Source organism: Pelobates fuscus, chromosome 1 (assembly GCF_036172605.1).
Source record: "Pelobates fuscus isolate aPelFus1 chromosome 1, aPelFus1.pri, whole genome shotgun sequence".
NCBI lineage: Eukaryota > Metazoa > Chordata > Amphibia > Anura > Pelobatidae > Pelobates > Pelobates fuscus.
In genome coordinates this window covers 211,813,693-211,839,756 of record NC_086317.1, presented here as the reverse complement: position 1 = coordinate 211,839,756, position 26,064 = coordinate 211,813,693, and positions in this window count along the sequence as shown.

Sequence of the window (26,064 nt, the reverse complement as noted above, 5' to 3'; positions counted from 1 at the left end):
TATGATGGGGTGCTCACCCCCAAATAGGCCAGTAATAGTAGCAGACAGCATCCGCTAGAGTAAATGTATACATATCTGTAGTAACTGGGGGTCTCCCAGTAATAATACAACCGCCACGAGCATAACCAGTAGGGAGGTACAGTGGCACAGACAAAGCAGGCTGTTCATAGGAGCTGTGACAGTGACAGCCAGATCAAATAGCCAATACCAGGCAAGGTAAGGTACCAGGATGTGTAATAATATGATGGGATGCTCACCCCCAGTAATATAGTATAGAAAAATAGGCTAGTAATAGTAGCAGACAGCATCCGCTAGGGTAAATAATATACATATCCGCAATAACTGGGGCTCACCCAGTAATAATAAAACCTCCAGGAGAATATCCAGTAGGGAGGTACAATGGCACGGACAAAGCAGGCCAATTATCCGAGCTGTAACAGTGCCAGTCAGATCCAATAGCCAAAACCAGGCAAGGTAAGGTACCAGGATGTGTAATAATATGATGGGATGCTCACACCAGTAATGTAGTATATAAAGTCGACCAGTAATAGTAGCAGACAGCATCCGCTAGGGTAAATAATATACATATCCACAATAACTGGGGCTCACCCAGTAATAATAAAACTTCCAGGAGAATATCCAGTAGGGAGGCACAGTGGCACGGACAAAGCAGGCCAATCATCGGAGCTGTAACAGTGCCAGTCAGATCCAATAGCCAAAACCAGGCAAGGCAAGGTATCGGGATATGTAATTATATGATGGGGGAGTTCACCCCCAGTAAAATAGTATAGAATTTAGGCCTGTATAGTGGCAGGCAGCATCCGCTAGGGTAAGTTATATACATATCTGTAATAACTGGGGCTCACCCAGTAATAGTAGTAGATAGCATAAACTAGGGCACTCTTAGAAATCAGGGGGCTTACCCCAGAAGCCCATATATACTAATAAAAAATAAAATATAATGAGATGAGCTGTAATATGTAATGTAGGGGCTCGCCCCCAACTTCCCAGTTGATATGAGGCGGTCTTCATGAGAGGGGCTCACCCTCCAGTATTATGTACTGTGATAAGCCATAACAAAACAAATAACCTGTCATGAAGCAGAAAACTATCCATATTGGTCTGTGAATGGGAGGGGGACTCACCCTCCAATAAAGAAATCGGTAATATATACTATCAGATTGTAGTCAAAACATTGAACTGACAGGAAGCAGAATAAATATCAATACTGCTCACTCTCTAATACTGTAATTAGTATCATTATCAGTGTAGGGCTGAGAGAATGAAAGGGGCTCACCCTCTACTAATGAAAAATAAGAATCAAGTATCGACCTAAACTGTAGGGTAAACAGAGAAACTGATATGAAGCAGTCTAACAATCAGCATTGGGCTGAGCTTTGATGGGGGCTCACCCTCTAATAATGAAGTCAGTATCGTGTACTGACCTGAGCTGTAAGGTAAACAAAAAAACTGACCGGTGTCGGTATGAAAATAGCATAGGGTTGTGTTTATGAGAGGGTCATCCTCTAATAAGGAAGCAGTATAACGAGTTGAATTAACCCGTAGTCTAAGAACAGAAATAACAATGGCTGCCGGGACCTCGCACCAGTGCGTGCGATCCAAGTTGGCAGCCGGTTACCTGAGGAAGACAATGGAGACGTTCTCCGTGGTCCTCGAGAGCCTGGGAAATCGGAGGAGACCAGTATAGTTTGCCTATATTTGTGTCTCTCTTCCTGCTTCTCACTGCTCCCACACACATGCAGTTTAGTGATGCCGGGCTGGAATTTCATCATACTCCCGCGCCTGGCATCACCACAGAGGGCATGCGAGGGAGCAGTGAGGAGCAGGAAAAAAAGATTGCACTCCCTAGCTGCTGCCAGCTTCCTGCTTTCTCTCCCCCCCCGCCTTAACAGTGAGCACCGCTCCGGGGGTGCCCCTAGGTGGACAGTTGGCCACCTCTTGAGCCCCCTGTGACATTCCATCTGCTCACACCTCACGGCACCCCCACCTCCTAGTACTTGGAAACGGTGCACCACAGGATCGGCCATGGATAAACAATCTTCATTCTTTTGGTAAATGTAAAACATAAGCTGCAAACCGTAATAGTATATCAAGACAAAAATGATCAAAATTAAAATATCCATAAAAATATTTTAACCCCTTAAGCAGTTAGGCAGTTGTACAAGTTGTGATCAAAACAAAATGTAAACAAAACTTTGAATTTGCGTTAAGGCCCCAGGGAGAGTGCGCAGCTTAGCGGACAGGGGCACATGTATGAGTGTGGGATGGATAAAGCATGATTGGCTATATGCTACATGTGGGAGTGTGAGATGTGAGGAAGTGGGTGGTGACAGATTAGACTGACCTCAGTGCCACTTAGGAGCCGGGCCAGCAACAAGTTTCCCGCCCACCCTCCCTTTGCTGCTTTGGGCCTGGGGGGTTGTCACAGCGAGGCGGGGGTGTGTCCTTGCCAAATAAGGGATGGTTTGGTAGATTAGATGAAAAAGGGGGATAATGGCCGGGTCTCATCCTCTCCCTGTCTCTTATGGTGAACCTGGAGGAGGTACCAGGTTGGACGTGTGCCCACTGGGTTGTAAGTCGACCAGTGGGGAGCATTATGGTTGGGCCCCACCGAGTGGGTGGGGAGCCCTGAAAAGGAAGATGTTTTTATTATGCCGAGGGGGGAGGTGAGAGCCTTGGGGAAGTTAGATTGGCAAGGACGGTTTCTTTGTTTACTGTATGACTATATGCAATTTTTTTATGTTAATTTATGATAATTATTATTTCGTTATATGTTAAAAGGAGTTATACAGTATTTGGTTGTGTTAATAAATGCTGTGGCCTGTTTTCTCCAAGAAGTTGTCTGTCGTTATTTGAAGGGGTAAATTATGGTTTTATGGGGGATGAAGGGAATGCTATCCAATGCCCACTACGTACATACAATGTCTGTTCAACCATAATTTACCTCTTTTATGTTAAATGCACCCACACTTATTATATATCATTTTGTTCAGGAGAAACAGGGTTTGCACTTCAAATATTTATATATTAAATATAATTTAATATAAACATGTTTTACAAAATGTGAGAAATAAATACTTTTTTTTTAGTTCTACATGGCATTTTAACTGTGATAATACTGTTAGCTGTTACTGCAACAAAGTACACATATTTGTATTAAGCGATGTCTCCCACGTACAAAAGTAACCACCATGTACAGGTTTTATGGTGGTTTGGAAACTTACAGGGTCAAATATAGTGATGTACCGAACTGTTCGCTGGCGAATAGTTCCCGGCGAACATAGCGTGTTCGCGTTCGCCACGGCGGGCGAACACATGCGCGGAACGATCCGCCCCCTATTCATCATCATTGACTAAACTTTGACCCTATGCCTCACAGTCAGCAGACACATTCCAGCCAATCAGCAGCAGACCCTCCCACCTCCTGTACAGCATTCATTTTAGATTCATTCTGACGCTGCATTCTTAGATAGAGGAGGGAAAGTGTAGCTGCTGCTCATTTGATAGGGAAATGTATAGCTAGGCTAGTGTATTCAGTGTCCACTACAGTCCTGAAGGACTCATCTGATCTCTGCTGCAAGAACAGCACCCCAAAAAGCCCTTTTTAGGGCTAGAACATCAGTCTGCTTTTTTTTGGTGTAATCTAATTGCAGTTGCCTGCCTGCCTGCCAGCTTCTGTGTCAGGCTCACAGTGGATACTGTGCCCACTTGACCAGTGCCACCACTCAAATCTGGTGTCACAATAGCTTGCATTTAAAAACAAAAAAATGTTTTTCACTGTTATAGATTGAATAGCAGTTAGTTGTCTGCAAACGTCTGTGTGTCAGGCCAACAACGTGTACTCTGCCAGTGCACAGTGTCACTCATATCTGGTGGCACAATAGCGTGCATTTAAAAACCCCAAAACGTTTTTTTCACTGTTATAGATTGAATAGCAGTTACTTGTCTGCAAGCGGGTGTCAGGCCTACAGCGTGTACTCTGCCAACCTCTGCAAGTGCACATTGCCACTCATATCTGGTGTCACAATAGCGTGCATTTAAAACAAAAAAACTTTTTTAACTGTTATAGATTGAATAGCAGTTAGTTGTCTTCAAGCGGGTGTGTCAGGCCTACAGCGTGTACTCTGCCAACCTCTGCAAGTGCACATTGCCACTAATATCTGGTGTCACAATAGCGTGCATTTAAAACCAAAAAACTTTTTTCACTGTTATAGATTGAATAGCAGTTACTTGTCTTCAAGCGGGTGTGTCATGCCTACAGCGTGTACTCTACCAACCTCTGCAAGTGCACATTGCCACTCATATCTGGTGTCACAATAGCGTGCATTTAAAACAAAAAACTTATTTCACTATTATAGATTGAATAGCAGTTAGTTGTCTTCAAGCGGGTTTGTCAGGCCTACAGCGTGTACTCTGCCAACCTCTGCAAGTGCACATTGCCACTCATATCTGGTGTCACAATAGCGTGCATTTAAAACAAAAAACTTTTTTTCACTGTTATAGATTGAATAGCAGTTATTTGTCTACAAGCGGGTGTGTCATGCCTACAGCGTGTACTCTGCCAACCTCTGCAAGTGCACATTGCCACTCATATCTGGTGTCACAATAGCGTGCATTTAAAACCAAAAAACTTTTTTCACTGTTATAGATTGAATAGCAGTTAGTTGACTTCAAGCGGGTGTGTCAGGCCTACAGCGTGTACTCTGCCAACCTCTGCAAGTGCACTTTGCCACTCATATCTGGCGTCACAATAGCGTGCATTTAAACCCAAAAACTTTTTTCACTGTTATAGATTGAATAGCAGTTACTTGACTGCAAGCAGGTGTCAGGCCTACAGCGTGTACTCTGCCAACCTCTGCAAATGCACAATGCCACTCATATCTGGTGTCACAATAGCGTGCATTTAAAACCAAAAAACTTTTTTCACTGTTATAGATTGAATAGCAGTTACTTGTCTGCAAGTGGGTGTCAGGCCTACAGCGTGTACTCTGCCAACCTCTACAAGTACACATTGCCACTCATATCTTGTGTCTCAATAGCGTGCATTTAAAACCCAAAAACTTTTTTCACTGTTATAGATTGAATAGCAGTTAGTTGTCTTCAAGCGGGTGTGTCAGGCCTACAGCGTGTACTCTGCCAACCTCTGCAAGTGCACATTGCCACTCATATCTGGTGTCACAATAGCGTGCATTTAAAACAAAAAACTTTTTTCACTGTTATAGATTGAATAGCAGTAAGTTGTCTTCAAGCGGGTGTGTCAGGCCTACAGCGTGTACTCTGCCAACCTCTGCAAGTGCACATTGCCACTCATATCTGGTGTCACAATAGCCTGCATTTAAAACAAAAAAACTTTTTTCACTGTTATAGATTGAATAGCAGTTAGTTGTCTTCAAGCGGGTGTGTCAGGCCTACAGCGTGTACTCTGCCAACCTCTGCAAGTGCACATTGCCACTCATATCTGGTGTCACAATAGCGTGCATTTAAAACAAAAAACTTTTTTCACTGTTATAGATTGAATAGCAGTTAGTTGTCTTCAAGCGGGTGTGTCAGGCCTACAGCGTGTACTCTGCCAACCCTTTGCAAGTGCACATTGCCACTCATATCTGGTATCACAATAGCGTGCATTTAAAACAAAAAAACCTTTTTCACTGTTATAGATTGAATAGCAGTTAGTTGTCTTCAAGCGGGTGTGTCAGGCCTACAGCGTGTCCTCTGCCAACCTCTGCAAGTGCACATTGCCACTCATATCTGGTGTCACAATAGCGTGCATTTAAAACCAAAAAACTTTTTTCACTGTTATAGATTGAATAGCAGTTACTTGACTGCAAGCAGGTGTCAGGCCTACAGCGTGTACTCTGCCAACCTCTGCAAATGCACAATGTCACTCATATCTGGTGTCACAATAGCGTGCATTTAAAACCAAAAAACTTTTTTCACTGTTATAGATTGAATAGCAGTTACTTGTCTGCAAGTGGGTGTCAGGCCTACAGCGTGTACTCTGCCAACCTCTGCAAGTACACATTGCCACCCATATCTTGTGTCTCAATAGCGTGCATTTAAAACCCCAAAACTTTTTTCACTGTAATAGATTGAATAGCAGTTAGTTGTCTTCAAGCGGGTGTGTCAGGCCTACAGCGTGTACTCTGCCAACCTCTGCAAGTGCACATTGCCACTCATATCTGGTGTCACAATAGCGTGCATTTAAAACAAAAAACTTTTTTCACTGTTATAGATTGAATAGCAGTTAGTTGTCTTCAAGCGGGTGTGTCAGGCCTACAGCGTGTACTCTGCCAACCTCTACAAGTGCACATTGCCACTCATATCTGGTGTCACAATAGCGTGCATTTAAAACCCAAAAACTTTTTTCACTGTTATAGATTGAATAGCAGTTACTTGTCTTCAAGCGGGTGTGTCAGGCCTACAGCGTGTACTCTGCCAACCTTTGCAAGTGCACATTGCCACTCATATCTGGTGTCACAATAGCGTGCATTTAAAACCAAAAAACTTTTTTCACTGTTATAGATTGAATAGCAGTTAGTTGTCTTCAAACGGGCGTGTCAGGCCTACAGCGTGTACTCTGCCAACAGTCCCTATTCTGCTCTGGAGGAACAGTCCCTATTCTGCTCTGTGTCAGTGTGTATTAGGGTCCCTGAGGACAGATGTCAATCCGTATCTGCCAAGTGACCCTATGTAGGGGGAACAGTCCCTATTCTGCTCTGTGTCAGTGTGTATCAGGGTCTCTGAGGACAGGTGTCAATCCATATCTGCCAAGTGACCCTATGTAGGGGAAACAGTCCCTATTCTGCTCTGTGTCAGTGTGTATCAGGGTCCCTGAGGACAGGTGTCAATCCATATCTGCCAAGTGACACCATGTAGGGGGATCAGTCCCTATTCTGCTCTGTGTCAGTGTGTATCAGGGTCCCTGAGGACAGGTGTCAATCCATATCTGCCAAGTGACCCTATGTAGGGTTAACAGTCCCTATTCTGCTCTGTGTCAGTGTGTATCAGGGTCTCTGAGGACAGGTGTCAATCCATATGTCAAGGTGTCAATATGTCAGGTGTCAATCAATATCCATTGTGATTTAGGAATGTTAGGTGATTTATGCCCTTTATGGATTAAAACCAGACTCTTCATCAACTGTGTAATTTCCCATGGGAGTTTTGCCATGGATCCCCCTCCGGCATGCCACAGTCCAGGTGTTAGTCCCCTTGCAACAACTTTTTCATCACTATTGTGGCCAGAAAGAGTCCCTGTGGGTTTTAAAATTCGCCTGCCCATTGAAGTCTATGGCGGTTCGCCCAGTTCGCCAGTTCTCGAACGTTTGCGGAAGTTCGCGTTCGCCGTTCGTGAACCGAAAATTTTATGTTCGCGACATCACTAGTCAAATATAGCACATTACATTTTTCAGTTAAAACACATTGAAATTTGCCAGACTGGTCATGTTGCCTTTGAGAACGTACGGTACCCCAGGAATAAAAATAACCCCCATAATGGCATATCATTTGCAAAAGTAGACAACCCAAGGTATAACAAATGGAGTATGCACAGTGTTTTTTAGTAGCCACTTAGTCACAAACACTGGCCAAAGTTAGCGTTCATATTTGTGTGTGAAAAATGCATTACAAAATTTGAACGCTAATTTTGCCCAGTGGGCATACCCCATTTGTAATACCTTGGGTTGTCTACTTGTCCACAGTGTTATATACACTGCTCAAAAAAATAAAGGGAACACAAAAATAACACATCCTAGATCTGAATGAATTAAATATTCTTCAGAAATACTTTGCTCTTTACATAGTTGAATGTGCTGACAACAAAATCACACAAAAATAAAAAAATGGAAATCAAATTTTTCAACACACGGAGGTCTGGATTTGGAGTTAGAAAAACACACTACAGGCTGATCCAACTTTGATGTAATGTGCTTAAAACAAGTCAAAATGAGTCCCAGTAGTGTGTGTGGCCTCCATGTGCCTGTATGACCTCCCTACAACGCCTGTGCTTTCTCCTGATGAGGTGGCATCTGCCATCTCATGGACAGTATCAATGCCTTCGTCTTGCAGTATATGCTGACACACTCCAGCCACATGAGGTCTAGCATTGTCTTGCATTAGGAGGAACCCAGGGCCAACCGCACCAGCATATGGTCTCACAAGGGGTCTGAGGATCTCATCTCGGTACATTCTCCTTTCTACTATTTTAGGCCTTGGTTTATCAGTATAATTGTCTCTATTTGGGACCCTTTCATTTTTAGTTGGCATTTTTCTTTCTCGATTATTTGCATAATCATCAAGATCTCTTCTAAACTTTTTTTTCTTATTATCGATTATAGAATTTTCAAGTGTATCCAAGTTCAATTTAACTCTTTCTATTAACATGTCAAAATCTCTAGTCCCAACAAATGGTTTTAATTGGGTACGTAATTTGTTAATAGTTACTTCAAGTTCTTTTAAGTCCTCCGTTCTCTGAGTGATAATAATATTAATCATGGTGATGGAAAATGATTCAAGAGCGGTGGTCCAAATACTCATGAATCTTTCATTTTCTAAATCGAATGTGGGAAATTTGGTGAATCTTAAACCACTTGGTGTAATTTTAACTTTGAGGTATTTTTCCAACGTAAAAACCTCCCATTTAATTTTAATTTCTCTGCTAAGCAGTTTTTCCAATTGCCCTGTCATCAGGTCTAGATTATCACTCATAATTAGTTCTTCATTAACCTTAGATTCATCACACATACATTTTTCTATGGCTGATTTAAACCAGTGATTCCTTGCTTCAAATATAGACATCTTATAAATAAGCAGCCCTTATTACCCGGTGACTGGAAACAGTGAATAAATACTTGAAAACGATAAGTGGCACTAAAATTAAATAAGATGTATCAAAACAATAAATATATCCCAGTGCGTCTGAACACACCCCAGTGTTTAGTCACCCAAAAAACACTTACGTACATATAATCACGTATAATTTTTCCCTCTTTCAAAATGGCGATTCTAATCTCGCCAATATGACAAACATGGACTGAGCAAGCTCGAAACTAGCATGCCCTTTAGTGACAGGGACGGCCAAGAGAAACCTCATATCCTCCACACATGACGCGGACCGGAAGTTACATCACAGAGGAATACCGGAAGTAAAACGGTTACACATCATTGAATGTAACGAACAGCCATTTTGGGATGGTCAATGCATGAATTACCACATAGGAAACTATTGACCAGCATCCATTCAAGTGGTGGCAGTGAAAACCGGATTTCCATAAAAGGCAAAGAGGAGGGACTGGTTTGGGAAATTGTTAACATGTGTTTTTTATCTGTATTTAATATACTTGTTATATATATATTGTTGTTATGCATTCTATGAAATATTGCACCTGAGGAAGACCGAAAGGAATTTTCCGAAACGCGTTGTGCATGGTTTTTAATATAATGAACTGTTATTTTATACTCCATACTCTGGTTCCTGCACTTTATCCAGAAGAATATGATTTTATCTCTGGGGGACCTGTATTGCTTATCACATTCCAAGTGGAGATTACTACATGCTGCTTAAGTTTAGAGCCGACTGATATGGCTCTAAAAATTGTGAGTTTTCCATATTAACTCCTTTTATATCATTATAGAATTTCATATTACGCTACGATGGTCTTTTATGCTTAAACCTTTTAGATACCATTTATTGTATCTACAATATACCATTGTGTGCGCAACTACCCTTTTTCTTTTGATTCAGCCAAATTACACTATGCCATAAGCTGTGAGGCGTGTCAAGGTGTTGTCAGGCATATTGTAACTGGGCGTTTTTGAGGCATTGGCACTGTAACGGATCACCTGGCACCCTGACTGGGTAACTCTGTTAACGGATGCTTCCTAGCTAACGCCGAGGGCTATAAGCACCGCACCGGACACCACAACCACCGCAGACTCCACAACCACCATAGCTTAACTGGAATCCCGCCGTCTTCCTTCCACCCTGGATCAACCTCTGACATCCAGGACCGTGTGGGAGAGACCTTTCCTCCAGGAGAGCGTATCAGGAACAGCTCTTAAAAGAGCTAAGTGATTAGAACCCAGGACAAGACTACGTGTTGAGACACAGATTGGATTTTTATACAGTTTTCAGGCCAGAGGCACACCCACTGGACCTGATGGAGGACAGGGACACAAGGGGCGTAAACCAATCAAAACAGTAATTAAGAGTACGACACTCCCACATACAGTGAACAATCCCTCCCCTCTGCCTGTGATATAATTAAGGTAGTTAATGCATTAACTTAATTATTTACAGGCAGAAAAAAACACACATTTTTATAAATTCCCATAAGTACCCCAAAACATAACATATCCCCATAAATCTTACATCACATCCCCTGAGAGCGAACAAGATCGCTGCCACCACGTGTTCGATTGTCGAATGGCGGCCACTTTGACTGTTCAGGAGTTTGAAGAACCAATGTTTAACGTGCCAATAGGCACAATTAAGGTCTCTCAGCCAAAATAAATTAAATGGGCCATAGTCACAGGGTAAAAGGCTGGCAAGTAGTCCTCTCCAAAAAACAGTGGCGAAGTTGCTTTCGTCACAGGCACAGTAAAAGGCTTTTTTTTCTGGCAACTTGACCATGCAGCTCATTTTTGCTCAAATATCTTATTGTGCTCCTTGAAACAACCACAACGTATTTTTCCAGAGCAGTCAGTATTTCTCCTGAGGTTACCTGTGGGTTTTTCTTTGCATCCTAAAAAAATTTCTGCCAGTTGTGGTTGAAGTCTTTCTTGGTCTACCTGATCTTGGCTTGGTATCAAGAGTTCCTCGAATTTTCCAATTCTCAATAGGTGATTGAACAATACTGACTGCCATTTTCAAGGCTTTGGATATCTTTTTATATGTTTTCCATCTTTATAAAGTTCCATTAACTTGTTACGCAGGCTTTTTGACCATTCTTTTCTGCTCCTTATGGCTCAATATCTTGCCTGCTCAGTGCATTTGCGTGAGAGCTAACAAACTCATTGACTATTTAGACACTAATTGCAATTTAAAAAGCCACAGATGTGGGAAATTAACCTTTAATTGCCATTTTAATCTGTGTGTGTCATCTTGTGTGTCTGTAACAGGGCCAAACATTCAAGGGTATGTAAACTTTTGACCAGGGCCTTTTGGGTGATTTATGTGATAATTATGACATAAAAAGGAGCCAAACAACTATGGTATAATAAATGGCTTCATATGATCACTATCCTTCAATAAAATAGATTTTTTTTGCACGATAAGTCATATTTTTAAAATCAATGCCAACATTTCACATTCGTATTCAAACTTTTGAGCACAACTGCATATATAGTGTAGATTGGATTAGCCATATTAGTTCAGTAGACAAGATGACAAAATACCAGAGTATTGCAGTATGCAATGATACCTTTTTTATTGGACTAACGTAATATTTCAAAGACAAGCTTTCAAGAGTTTTCCTCTCTTCCTCACGTCTGAAGCAAAACTTATCAATATGATAGAGTTTAACACTTAAAGGACCACTATAGGCACCCAGACCACTTCAGCTCATTGAAGTGGTCTGGGTGCCAGGTCCATCTAGGGTTAACCCTGCAGCTGTAAACATAGCAGTTTCAGAGAAACTGCTATGTTTACAAGAGGGTTAATCCAGCCACTAGTGGCTGTCTCATTGACAGCCGCTATAGGAGCTTCTGTGCTTCTCACTGTGAAATTCACAGTGAGAAGATGCTGACATCCATAGGAAAGCATTTAGAAATGCTTTCCTATGGACTGATTGAATGTGAGCGCGGCTCTTGCAGCGCATGCACATTCAGCGCTGACGTCAAAAGAGGGAGGAGATTTCGGCGCTGGAGAAAGGGCTCAGCCCCCTAGAGCCCGGCGGGAGTGGGACCCTGAGGGTGGGGGGACCTAAAAATGAGTTTGTTTTCCTGGCAGTATAGTGGTCCTTTAAAACAACTGATGTTAGATGGCATGGAGGGATTGAGGGAGGGAGGATGGGAGTGGGGTGTTTGAAATAGCAGAAGATGTGCCTTTAAGTGAAAGCTGCAGATTGGCTGATTGGTTGACAATAGCGAAAAAAAGTAAATAAACAGGGGAGAGTCTAATAAGCTAGTTAAAATAAATAAATAAATAAAACAACAGAGCTGGGCATGCAAATATATAGCTGCATATTACATAGTTACATAGCTGAAAAGAGACTCGTGTCCATCAAGTTCAGCCTTTCTCACATGTGTTTTTGCTTTTGATCCAAAAGAAGGCAAAAAAAAACCTAGTCTGAAGCGCTTCCAATTTTGCAACAAACTAGGAAAGTAAATTCATTCTTGACCCCAAAATAGCAGTCAGTTGTCTCCTTGGATCAAGTAGCTATTACCCCACTAATTAGAAATTATATCCCTGTATATTATGTTTTTGCCAGTATTTATCCAATTGCAGTTTAACCCCTTAACGCCGTTACGGCGTGCTATGCCGTCACGGGTTAAGTGGGCTTTAAAGCCGTTATGACGGCATAGCACGCCGTAACGGCTTGCAGCCCCAGGAGGTAAGTTATACTTACCTCCGCCGCGATCCGCTTCGGGAGGACTGCCTCACAGCCCAGGCAGCCCTCCCACGGCAAATGAGGCCCCCGGGGGCCATGTGATCGCTCTCAAAGAGCGATCACATGGCCCCCTATAGCTGGCTGTGGATCTGCCAGCAGGGGGACTGTTTGAAATATCAGACAGTCCCCCTGCTGGTGGGAAGAATTAAAAAAAATAATTAGACATGTGTAAAATTAAAATAAATGCATTTTTATATATATATATAATATGTATATATATTATATATATAATATATATACATATTATATATATGTAACGTCATACAAAGTGTATTTTAATATTAATATAAGTATATATATTAATATTAAAATACACTTAGAATGACGTTACATATATATAATATGTATATATATTATATATATAATAGATGTACATATATATATTATATATAAATACGTATAATTAAAATAATAAATAAATTAAATAATAAAATAAATAAATAAAATATTGAAACAAAATTTAATATAAATTATATATGCATATGTAATTTCATTCTAACTGTATTTTGTTATTAATATATATATATCGGTAACAAAATACACTTAGAATGACATTCTATATATATCTATATATATATAAAATACAAATAACCGCAAATATATATATATAGATAAATACATATAATTACATAAAAGATTACATCAGTATACACGTAGAATTTAAATACCTATAAATGCATATATATTAAAATTCTACATGTATATTTAAATAATCTTTTAACGTATTTATGTGATTTGATTAATTAAAATTTGATTGACATGCATGACAACACAGGGAGAAAGTGCAGATAATTTAATTCGCAAGCACTATATTTGACCCTGTAACTCTCCAAGACACCATAAAACCTGTACATAGGGGGTACTGTTTTACCCGGGAGACTTCGCTGAACTCAAATATTCGTGTTTCAAACTGGTAAATTGTATTACAACGATGATATTTTAAGTAAAAGTGAAGTTTTTTGCATTTTTTACAAGCGAACTGCACTTTTATGGTCTATATTATTGTTGTAATATGTTTTACTGTTTTAAAACACTAATATTTGTGTTTAGTGAAGTCTCCCGAGAATAACAGTACCCCCCATGTACAGGTTTTATGGTGTTTTGGAACGTTAGAGAGTCACATATAAGGCTTGCATTTCATTTTTTTCACATTGAAATTTGCCAGATTGGTTATGTTGCCTTTGAGAGCGTATGGTAGCCCAGGAATGAGAATTATCCCCATGATGGCATACCATTTGCAAAAGTAGACAACCCGAGGTATTGCAAGTGGGGTATGTCCAGTCTTTCTTAGTAGCCACTTAGTCACAAACACTGGCCAAATATTCGTTTTTTGCTTTTTTCACACAAAAACAAATATGAACGCTAACTTTGGCCAGTGTTTGTGACTAAGTGGCTACTAAAAAAGACTAAACATACCCCACTTTCAATACCTTGGCTTGTCTACTTTTTCAAATGGTATGCCATTATGGGGGTAATTCTCATTCCTGGGCTACCACACCGTCTCAAAGGTAACATTACCAATCTGGCAAATTTCAATTTGAAAATGTAATGTTCTATATTTGACCCTGTAACTTTCCAAAACAACATAAAACCTGTTAATGGGGGGTACTGTTGTACTCGTGAGACATCGCTGATTACAAATATGTGCATTTTTTTTATGACATTCACAGTTAAAATGTCAGACGGAAATGCAAATTTAAAAAAAAATCTTATTTTCTCACATTTTTTTTACTTTTATTAATAATAAATGATGTTCCATATATGAATAGTTAATGATAGATTAAAGCCCTGTTTCTCCTGAACAAAATGATATATAATAAGTGTGGGTGCATATAATTTGAAAGAGGGGAACTACGGGTGAACAGACACATAGCGCAAATTCCAGTTTTTGTTTACGTTTTGTTTTGATCAGAACGTGCACTATTGACTCCGTCCTGAAGGGGTTAAACATCTGTATTGATTCTGATAAAACCACCTCTTCAGGCAGAGAACTCCGTATCCTTATTGCTCTTACTGTAAACAAAACCTTTTCTTTACCTTAGATTAAATCTCCTTTCTTCCAGCCTAAATGCGTGATCTCGTGTCCTATGTATAGCCCTGTTTATCAATAGATTTCCATATAATGGTTTGTACTGGCCCCAAATATATTTGTATAATGTTATCATATCCCCTCTAAAGCACCGTTTTTCCGAACTAAAGAGATTTACATTTTCTAACCTTTTTTCGTAACTAAAATGCTACATTCCTTTTAGCAATTTTGTAGCTCGTCTCTGCACTTTTTCTAGTGCTATGATATCCTTCTTTAGAACAGGGGCCCAAAATTGCACAGCATATTCAATGTGTGGTCTTACCAGTGATTTATAAAGAGGCAACATTATATTTTCATCCCGAGAATTTATGCCCCTGTTTATACATGACAAAACCTTACTGGCTTTAGCAACTGAAGATTGACATTGCATATTGCTGCCTAATTTGTTGTCTATAACAATTCGCAAATCCTTCTTGTGTGTGGTTATCTAATTTACTACCACTTAGGGTGCAATTTGCTTGTGCATTCTTGAACCCGAAGTGCATAACTTTGCATTTCTCTACTTTAAATTTCATATGCCATTTTAGTGCCCAGTCTCCCAATCTATCCACATTTCTCTGCAGCATATCAATATCCTGCTCACATTTTATTACTTTATAAAATCTTGTGTCATCTGCAAACACTGAAACATGGCTTTCAATGCCTATTTTAGGATCATTTATAAATATGTTAAATAGAAGTGGTCCCAAAACAGAACTCTGAGGGACACCACTTACCACTTTTGTCCAGCCAGAAAATGTACCATTAATGGCAACTCGTCTATCCTTAAGTCAATGTTCTACCCAAGAACAAGAATATTCATCTAGACCAATTTCTTTTAGTTTGAAGACTAACCTATTGTGAGGAACTGTATCAAATGCCTAGGCAAATTCCAAGTAGATGACATCCACTGCAACACCCTGATCTATACTTCTACTCTTTTCTTCGTAAAATTCAAATATTTTCCCAGTCACAGAAGTTAAGCTCACAGGTCTATAATTTCCAGGCAAGGATTTTGAACCCTTTTTAAATATAGGAACCACATCTGCCTTCCTCCAATCCTCCGGTACAATACCTGAAACAAAAGAATCTTGAAAAATTAAATACAGAGGTTCACTTATTTCCCCACTTAGCTCCTTAAGTACTCGTGGGTGAATACCGTCAGGCCCCAAACTATATTTGCATTAATTTTATTTAACCCCTTGATGACACAACTTCTGGAATAAAAGGGAATCATGACGGAATATATCCGTTGTCTGTCTTTAAGGGGTTAACTGCTGTATCACCTTGTCTCGAGTCATCCAATCTCAAGTTATCTGCAAGTTTTTTGCAGCAATCATTTGCATATCTCTTGCCATAGGATCCTCATTAATATATACTGAAGAAAAATAGTTATTTAAAATCTCTGCCCTTTCCTGGACTTCATTAGCTAACAGACCTATCTCTGTTTCCAGTGTACCTACACTTTCATATTTTTTTTCTATTGATGTATGTAATGGAGCTTCCTGTTCCCCGGTTGGGTACCTTCACCGACAGATGCTCCTAGCGCTCACCGAGGGCTCCAAGCACTCCACCAGACACCATAAGCATTGGTTGGGGTCTCGCCGTCTTCTACCCACCCTGAACCTACGACAAGGCTCCAGGTTCCATTGGGTGAACCTCTCTTTCTACAGAAAGTCGAGGAGGAATAGCTCTTACAAGAGCTCAGAGAATCCAAGGGAGTATAGTGATTATAGCAATCACCAGAGTGAATGTAGTTCTCCAATCCCCCAAACATGAGCCTAGACTTCATGAAGGGTAAAACAAGTGTGTTTAATGGAAGCCACAGCTGGCCTTTTATGCAAGACCCCAAGCAAGGTATACACCCACATGGACCTTGTGGGGGACAAGGGCACAAAGCTTACAAACCAATCAGAACAGTAATTAAATGTACGACACTCCCACACACAGCACACAATCCATTCCCTCTGTATGGGAGATTATTGAGTAAAGTACATTATTTAACTCAATTATCTCCAGGCAGAAAAAAACACATATTTTATAAAGTCTCACATGTACCCCAAAACACAACATATCCCTATAAATGTTACCCCTGATAGCCCTGATCTGGGTGAACAACATATCCAAAAATCACCCAGATTGGTTCAGGGGTTCAGGAATTTCCTGGAGGTCATAGTTTTGACCCACCATGCACAAGCATACATGGTCCCATGCCCAAAACAGTTCCAGAGAATTAGAGCTAACGGTTGGTCTCTCTGTCTGGAGTACAAAAGTACATACTTCACATAAAAATAGCCTTTTAAAGTGCATTGGGCAAGTTATATTGCAGCACCCATAGTCCTGAGGCAAGAGGCTGGCCAGCAGGCCCCTCCAAAGCCAGTGACGAGGTTACTTTCGTCACATATCTTCCCTCCCAACCCGGTACCTAACCAGGTACCTGACCTCCTGTTGGTCTGTACCTGAGTTAGTTAAGCAACCCACCCACAACCAAGTACTTGACCTGTAGCTCTCGGGTGTCCAGCTTTGTCCTGTCTGTCCCATGATGCAGAGTGAGCATCTGCCACCCCAATCTGCCTTGTGTTCCCTGGCATAAAGTTGTAAGTACTTGGTGGGCAGAGTGCTTCTGCTGGTGGTACTGGTACATAGTCCTGCCCTGTAAAAAGGGGGAAGGTAGGGCAGAAGCCAGCGGCGCTCTGTCCTGATGCCAGCTCTTCTGCTGGGCTGGTCTGTGGGTATTCAGGCCCTGGACAAAGGGAAAGGATCGTCATCCTACTGTTCTTCCTGCTGTGTTCTCGAACACTGCTATTCCTGCTCTGGATGAGCATCTCACATGTATACGTGAGACTTGGACTAAGGTCCACACGGCTCTTGAAACTGCTGCTGTTTCAAATTTCATGCTGATAAGCGGCGTGGTGCCAACCCTGTTAACCAGTTGGGCGATCAGTATGGCTCTCCTCACAAAATATCAGATTCAAAGTTCCTAGTATGAAGTTTGCACCCAGGTTTATTGGTCCTTTTCATATTGTTCGGATAATCAATCCTGTTTCATATTCACTTGCACTTCCTGCCTCCTTGTCTATATCTAATTAATTTCATGTATCTTTGCTTAAGCCTCTTATCTGCAATAGGTATACTGTCCCTTTTGTCCCTCCTCATCCTTTAGTTATTGCTGGACAGTACAAAGTCTCCTCCATAATTGATTCCAGATTTTCTCGTGGTTCTTTGCAGCACTTGCATATTTGGAAGGGTCATGGACCTGCCAATCGTTCTTGGGTTCCTGCTTCTGATATACACGCTAGCCGTAAAATCCGTTCTTTCCATGCCAAATTTCCTCTCAAACCTGGTCCTTCCCGCCATGTGGGCGGTCTTCAAGTGGGGGGGTAATGTGTCTCCATGTGACAAAAAACAAAGATAATTACCTTTCTGAAGATAGAGGGGAGTGCCGCTCGGCGGTCTTCTGCTATCATGCCTGGCTTTAGCGGCATGTCGGTGGACGCCGGCCTCTGCGGACCCATGCAATTATATAGCCCCACGTCCATCCACGGTAAAGACATTGTCAACGTGTGGGTGACGTCACGCAAAAGACACACGTTTTGGGGGCAAGGGCTAGGTACAGCCAATCGGATCTGCAAACGGGTTAATTAAACTCTCATATTCCCTTAGCACATTGCCCTGTCGTGGTTTCCCCTAGATGGTTACCGGAGAGTGTGTTCCTGATCATGTTTTTCTAGTTTTTGACTTTTGCTTCGTATTAACTTCCTTGCTTTCTGGTACCCTTGACTTTAGGTTTTTCCTTATCGCTGTGCATCGTTCTGTGTTCCTGACCTCGTCTAGTTTTCTGATTATTCTCGGGTACGTTAAGTCCGGCCATTCTAAGGTCCTGTAAGATGTTACCCTTAGTTCTAGGGTGTGATACTATTCTGCGAGCTGGATTAATATAATCCTGACAGCTGATTGCTGGAGAATAACTAACCCATCCTCTGATGACTATACATTTTACTCTCACCCACAAGGCACCTACTCTCACCTACTCTCACCTAGAAACCATACAGGGAGTACAGAATTATTAGGCAAGTTGTATTTTTGAGGATTAATTTTATTATTGAACAACAACCATGTTCTCAATGAACCCAAAAAAATCATTAATATCAAAGCTGAATATTTTTGGAAGTAGTTTTTTGTTTGTTTTTAGTTTTAGCTATTTTAGGGGGATATCTGTGTGTGCAGGTGACTATTACTGTGCATAATTATTAGGCAACTTAACAAAAAACAAATATATACCCATTTCAATTATTTATTTTTACCAGTGAAACCAATATAACATCTCAACATTCACAAATATACATTTCTGACATTCAAAAACAAAACAAAAACAAATCAGTGACCAATATAGCCACCTTTCTTTGCAAGGACACTCAAAAGCCTGCCATCCATGGATTCTGTCAGTGTTTTGATCTGTTCACCATCAACATTGCGTGCAGAAGCAACCACAGCCTCCCAGACACTGTTCAGAGAGGTGTACTGTTTTCCCTCCTTGTAAATCTCACATTTGATGATGGACCACAGGTTCTCAATGGGGTTCAGATCAGGTGAACAAGGAGGCCATGTCATTAGATTTTCTTCTTTTATACCCTTTCTTGCCAGCCACGCTGTGGAGTACTTGGACGCGTGTGATGGAGCATTGTCCTGCATGAAAATCATGTTTTGCTTGAAGGATGCAGACTTCTTCCTGTACCACTGCTTGAAGAAGGTGTCTTCCAGAAACTGGCAGTAGGACTGGGAGTTGAGCTTGACTCCATCCTCAACCTCGAAAAGGCCCCACAAGCTCATTTTTGATGATACCAGCCCAAACCAGTACTCCACCTCCACCTTGCTGGCGTCTGAGTCGGACTGGAGCTCTCTGCCCCTTACCAATCCAGCCACGGGCCCATCCATCTGGCCCATCAAGACTCACTCTCATTTCATCAGTCCATAAAACCTTAGAAAAATCAGTCTTAAGATATTTCTTGGCCCAGTCTTGACGTTTCAGCTTATGTGTCTTGTTCAGTGGTGGTCGTCTTTCAGCCTTTCTTACCTTGGCCATGTCTCTGAGTATTGCACACCTTGTGCTTTTGGGCACTCCAGTGATGTTGCAGCTCTGAAATATGGCCAAACTGGTGGCAAGTGGCATCTTGCCAGCTGCACGCTTGACTTTTCTCAGTTCATGGGCAGTTATTTTGCACCTTGGTTTCTCCACACGCTTCTTGCGACCCTGTTGACTATTTTGAATGAAACGCTTGATTGTTCGAGGATCACGCTTCAGAAGATATCTCACTATTTTTGACTTTTCTGAGCCTGTCAAGTCCTTCTTTTGACCCATTTTGCCAAAGGAAAGGAAGTTGCCTAATAATTATGCACACCTGATATAGGGTGTTGATGTCATTAGACCACACCCCTTCTCATTACAGAGATGCACATCACCTAATATGCTTAATTGGTAGTAGGCTTTCGAGCCTATACAGCTTGGAGTAAGACAACATGCATAAAGAGGATGATGTGGTCAAAATACTCATTTGCCTAATAATTCTGCACTCCCTGTATATATACTTCACATGTTCTTACATTTAGTTAAATAATCACATATTAGACAGATCACACCACAATATTTGTTACTATAACACTTCCAATTATCCCCCAGAGGCCTTGGAACTGGAAACTTAACTATACCCTGCTAGATAACCAGCAAGTGAAAACACAAATCCAGGAAAACAAATTACAATACTTCCATGATAACCCGGCTGGAGACACATCTGCTCTGAACACATGGGAGGCACAAAAATGCCTCTTAAGGGGATCTTTCATTCAGCTAGGCTCTAGGTTGAAAAAAGAAAGGGAAGTGAAGATCACATCGCTGCTCACCTCCATACATACATTAGAAACACAACACAAATTCAGTGGACACCCAGAAATACTGAGGCAGTTATGCAGACAGAGAGAGGATGGATCAATATTGTCTATAAGGCGACCACGCAACATATTACTAATCAGTATTGATGTGGAGAAGGCATTTGACAGGGTGGACTGGTCCCTGCTATGTGATACCCTACAGGTGATGTGAACTGGAGTGTAGTGGTTAGCCTGGGTGAAGCCTTTATATGCCAACACACAGGCCCATATCCAAATCAACGGCGCCCTCTCTGGTGCCTTACCTATTTATAAAAGCACCAGACAGGGTTGCCCTCTATCACCTTTATTGTTTGTGCTCTCCTTAGAGCCTCTACTTAATGCAATATGAGCAAACACCAACATATCAGGAATAGCTGGTCAAACAGCCCAATACAAAGTGTCCACGTATGCTGATGACCTTTTGTTCACTATTACCAAACCACATGCTTCCCTCCCTCATCTCATGTCAGAACTCTCTACATATTCAAAAATCTCAAATTTTTAGGTGAACTAAGATAAAAGCAAAATCTTGTCCCTCGCTTCTGACTAATCTACGATCACCCTACCCTTTCCGATTTGCCACTACACATGTTAGATACCTAGGGGTAAACTTCACTTCTCATACCAAAGAGCGTTATAGTCAAAATTACCTACTTTTGATTCAGTCTATCACTCGAGACATTACTAAGTGAAACAAGCCCCGTTTATCCTGGATGGACTGAATTAACATCCTCAAGATGAATGCCCTGCCTTGCTTTTTGTACCTATATAAGACCCTCCCTATTTCATTACCTTCCTCTTTCTTCACCTCCCTGAGAAGAACCTTTACAGACTACCTTTGGTTTAATAGGAAGCCCAGACTGGCCTTCCAGATATTAACCAGACCAAAATGTAAAGAGGGCTTGGGACTACCAGACCCATTCAAATATTATTTGGCTACCCAACTCACAAGAATACTAGAGTGATGTAACCCCAACAGCACAAAACACTGGAAAGACCTAGAACAAACTTGGGTTAATCCACCCCTGACTTCACTCCCCTGGCAGAATGCCTATAACTTCACTTTGCCCACAACACCTCCTCACCATTACACCTCTCCTCCACCTATGGAGAAAATTTGTGAAGGCTAAACTCCTCAAGTCATTGCTCGCCTCTAACCCTCTAATCCGACTTTCATTCCTGGAGCGCAGGGTCTTTGGTGGCCTAAGCCTCCTTGCCTTCTTTATGTTTCTTTGCAAGATGTGGTAGTCAGACGAACAATCAGACCACTACCAGACCTCTGCCCAAACCCATGCCCTACCTTTTTAGATAAATTTCAATACCATCAAATGGCTCAATTCATCACCTCCCTACTAAATACAAACACAATTCATGACCTCACTCCCTTTGAGAAATGGTGTTCCCAACCTCGCACCCACATACTCTCATTATCAGGGGTATATGCCTCCCTACAGGAACATAAAAATACCACAATGCCTAATTACACATCGGCGTGGGAGACATGCTTACGCCTTCCAGAGACTGGGATAAGATATTATATTATGCACATAGAAGTAGCATGGACATCCCTACAATAGAAATTAACTACAAACTTCTTACCAGATGGTATAGAACCCTGGAACATCTACATACCATTTTCACCAAAGTACCGGAGCAGTATTGGAGATGTGGGAGGGAGAGAGAAATATACTCACATATATGGTGGGATTGTCCCGCTATCAAAGACTACTGGACTGAGGTTCTCACTCCTCACCCGAATTGCCAACATCCCAAAACCTAGTTCATTTGCCGAAAGTTTCCTACACTTACCCCCCAAGCCCAAAGAGAGATACAATCATTTAATTGAATTTAAGCTACTAAACACAGCAAAAGCCCTAGTACCCAAGTACTGGAAGCAATCTACCCCACCATCACTACAGGAGTGGTTCACCAGCATAGAACAAATAAGATCCATGGTAGAACTTCAGTATTCCTTTTCAGGCTATAACACTCGCTACATACAAATATGGTCACCATGGTTGACCTTCCAAACTGATATGGTAGGAATCACATGACCATTTTTCTCGAACACCTGTGAGGCTTACTCACAGACACATCTGCCCACCCAAATATTTGAAAATAGGGATAACACACACTTTTATAATAATGGTCAATTAATACAGATACACTGCTGCGGCATTGAGGTAGAAGCTTAATTCACGGCTTGATTGGCACTTGCGGGTTTGGGCTTCCCTTGTCTCTCCCCACCCCCTCTACCTGTGGGGGTGAGGGTAGGGGCATGGGGACCTCCCTCTGTGTCTACCACCCTCTACAATCAGATGACAAGTTCTTAGCTTTTAGTATTGTAGTTCTTTATGATTTGGTAATATATATTTTTAAACTTTCATTTTTAATTTTACTACTCATACACGCTTCAGCTACCGCTGAGATTACTTGCTGGGATATAACACAATGTGGGAAGCAGGAAGTGGAAAACAATTACTCTCATACTAGGCAGTAAACCCTAAAAGATTCACTCTTCATTCCCACCCTATGGTATAACTCACCGATTACTACAGTACTTCATCGGGAAGCTAGTTTATCCCACTACATACAGAGAGATCGAACTGCTGTTCATATAGCAGGTGTGGAATACAGCACCCCCATTAGTGTCTATTTTATATATGTATATATGGGTTAACCAAGTATTAGATTGGTGTTACCAGCGAAGAAATGTGCACACCCTCTGACTGATTTTTCACAAATAAGGCTCTATTCCCTATCCTGCACACCACACATGTTGTTTAATATTATGTATATAATCTGCTGTAATCAATTTGTATCTGTTTTAACCAACAGTACTATATTTGTGGAACCATATATGTGACTAAAGTGACCAATGTGTCGACTACACTCATGTCATGTACTATCATATTTTATTATTTCTTATCTTTCTGTGTATACCTGTATGCCAGTACGACATAGATAATGACATTGAAAAATGTCAACAACAGAAAAATACAATATGTTCCCTCTCCTTGGCTTTCCTTCCTGTTTTTTTACTGTCAGGAATCCTTAACTTTGGCTTGTTTTTTTAACTACTGTCCAGTGGTTAACTGGTGTATCTTGACTCTCTATACATATAATCATTATGTTAAATCCAGGCACGCTAATGACTGGTGATACATAACAATTCTGTTTCTCTACCTTTACTCTTGTTAGATTGGCAGGCTAACCCAATTGCTTTGTGTTGGGTTATATGTAATCCTGACAATGAAATCTTGGAAAAAAAGGAAAATAGGATATTATTTGCCTGTTAATATACATTTGTACTTAGGAACATGAAAATAGAAACACTTGGGGGCGTGGCCGACTGCCGAACCTAATGGACGCACATTAATCCTCCTGCTCCGGACTCACTTACAATCTACCGCAATCGGAGAAAATAGAAGAAGATGGGTAACCAAAGAAAAAAACAGAATGGTCAAGGTCAATCAGGGAAAACACCTATAGCTAAATCGGGCTCCTTAACCAGATATTTTAAGGAAAACTCTGACCGTCCATCGGAGGCCCCAGCCGCGGCCTCGAGTACTCTAGAAACGGAACTCAGCTCAGACTCTATGCCACCACGCAGCCCCAGTTACTCTGAAAGCTCTCAACAAGCTGACAACCACGACGATCAAGACAACATAGATTTAAAACGAGTAGTTAAAAACTTACCATCGATAGCTGATATTCAACGCATGTTCAACAAAATGGAGGCGTCCTTCCAAACCAAAATGGAAGCGATGGGCACCGACGTCCAACAGCTAAACCTTAGAGTATCAGACCTGGAAGAAGAAAGGGATATGATGCAAACGCAAAATACAAATATTGCGACAACACTTGACTCACAAATAATGAACTGGACCTCTACTCAACGCCACATCGATGATCTCGATAATAGAAGTCGGAGAAACAACCTCCGGATTAGAGGTATGCCAGAAACGCAAGGGGAAAATATTATGGAACTCCTCACAGAGCTCTTTAATCTAATATTGGATAATCCCACGGGCAATCCGATCCTATTTGATAGAGCCCATAGATCTCTGCGACCTAGAAGCTTGTCACAAGATAGCCCGAGAGATATTACATGTAGGCTACACTACTTTAACATCAAAGATAATATCATCAAAGCTCTAAGAGATACAAATCAACCGCTTCTATTTCACGGATGCACGATCCAAATATACCCAGACCTATCGTGGTATACACTCCAGGCGCGAAGGGCCCTAAAACCCATCACAGAGCTATTACAGAAGAGAAATATAAGATACCGTTGGGGATTCCCTTTTGCCCTGATAGTATCTAACAAAGTACTATCCACTCTATTTCAACGTTCTTTGATATACCTACATTCCTCCAAGCATTAGATTTACCGAGTACACCAGTGGTAAATTGGAATAACCCACCGCCTAACCAAGATTCCATGATGCCGCCCTCCCAGAGACAAAGATGGGCTACTCCAGCGAGGAAAAGACGCACAGACCGAAGATTCCAGTCTCCCAGCCAAAGGCAACAAAAATTCAACGAAAGCACACCGCAGAGGCAAAACACCACAGACAACATCCCATGATGATCTGTTGATAACTACACACGAGACTTTTATGAACTCTTGAGTTGGTGAAATCTGCCCTTCATCTGCCGTTTTCACAAGTCATCAATTCATTGGAATCAAACATTCATCCATCCTTTGTTTTATTAATCCGTGCTGAACTTTCGATAAAGCTCCACTGAAACAGGTCGTATATTGATTTTATTGAGCTTGCGTTCTTTACATAATTAACTCTTGATTACAGTTTAATAGTAATGTTAGTCTTGTTTAAACCCGCATATCTTGTATTAATAGACTGTAACAAATATAATCCAATGCCAACAAAAGTAACATGTATATATTTTAGAAACCAAACTTCTTACATCCGCTATGTTCATATTCTAAGGCCATTATATAACCCATTGACACATTCCTGCAATTTTACCTATATAGATATATAATGACATCCTTAACTTCCCAGATAACTACTACTCAATCACGATTGAGGCGAACATGAGTGTCAATAATTACAAATAATTTTTAAATATGTACTAAACTACCTGAATGTACCGAAACTATTCCACCAGCTACTTACAAACCATAGCATGACAACTCTCCCTATTTAATAATACCTCTAAACGTCAGTAAAGACATACGACCTCCAATCCCTCAATCTCCAGCTAGAGATTTCGTTAAAACTTACTGAACGTAAAATGTGTCACTCTTAAACAGACACCTCAACGTACTTGCTCACATCTATAATGCTGGCAATTTAGACACCTTCAAATTTCTCCATTACTACTCATTAAGCTCTGAGATTGTAACTTGAGTCCCCAGCCTCAGATCCAGTCCACAACCCCAAAAAAAACTTGGTTCTATCTTTAGCGTCGAGA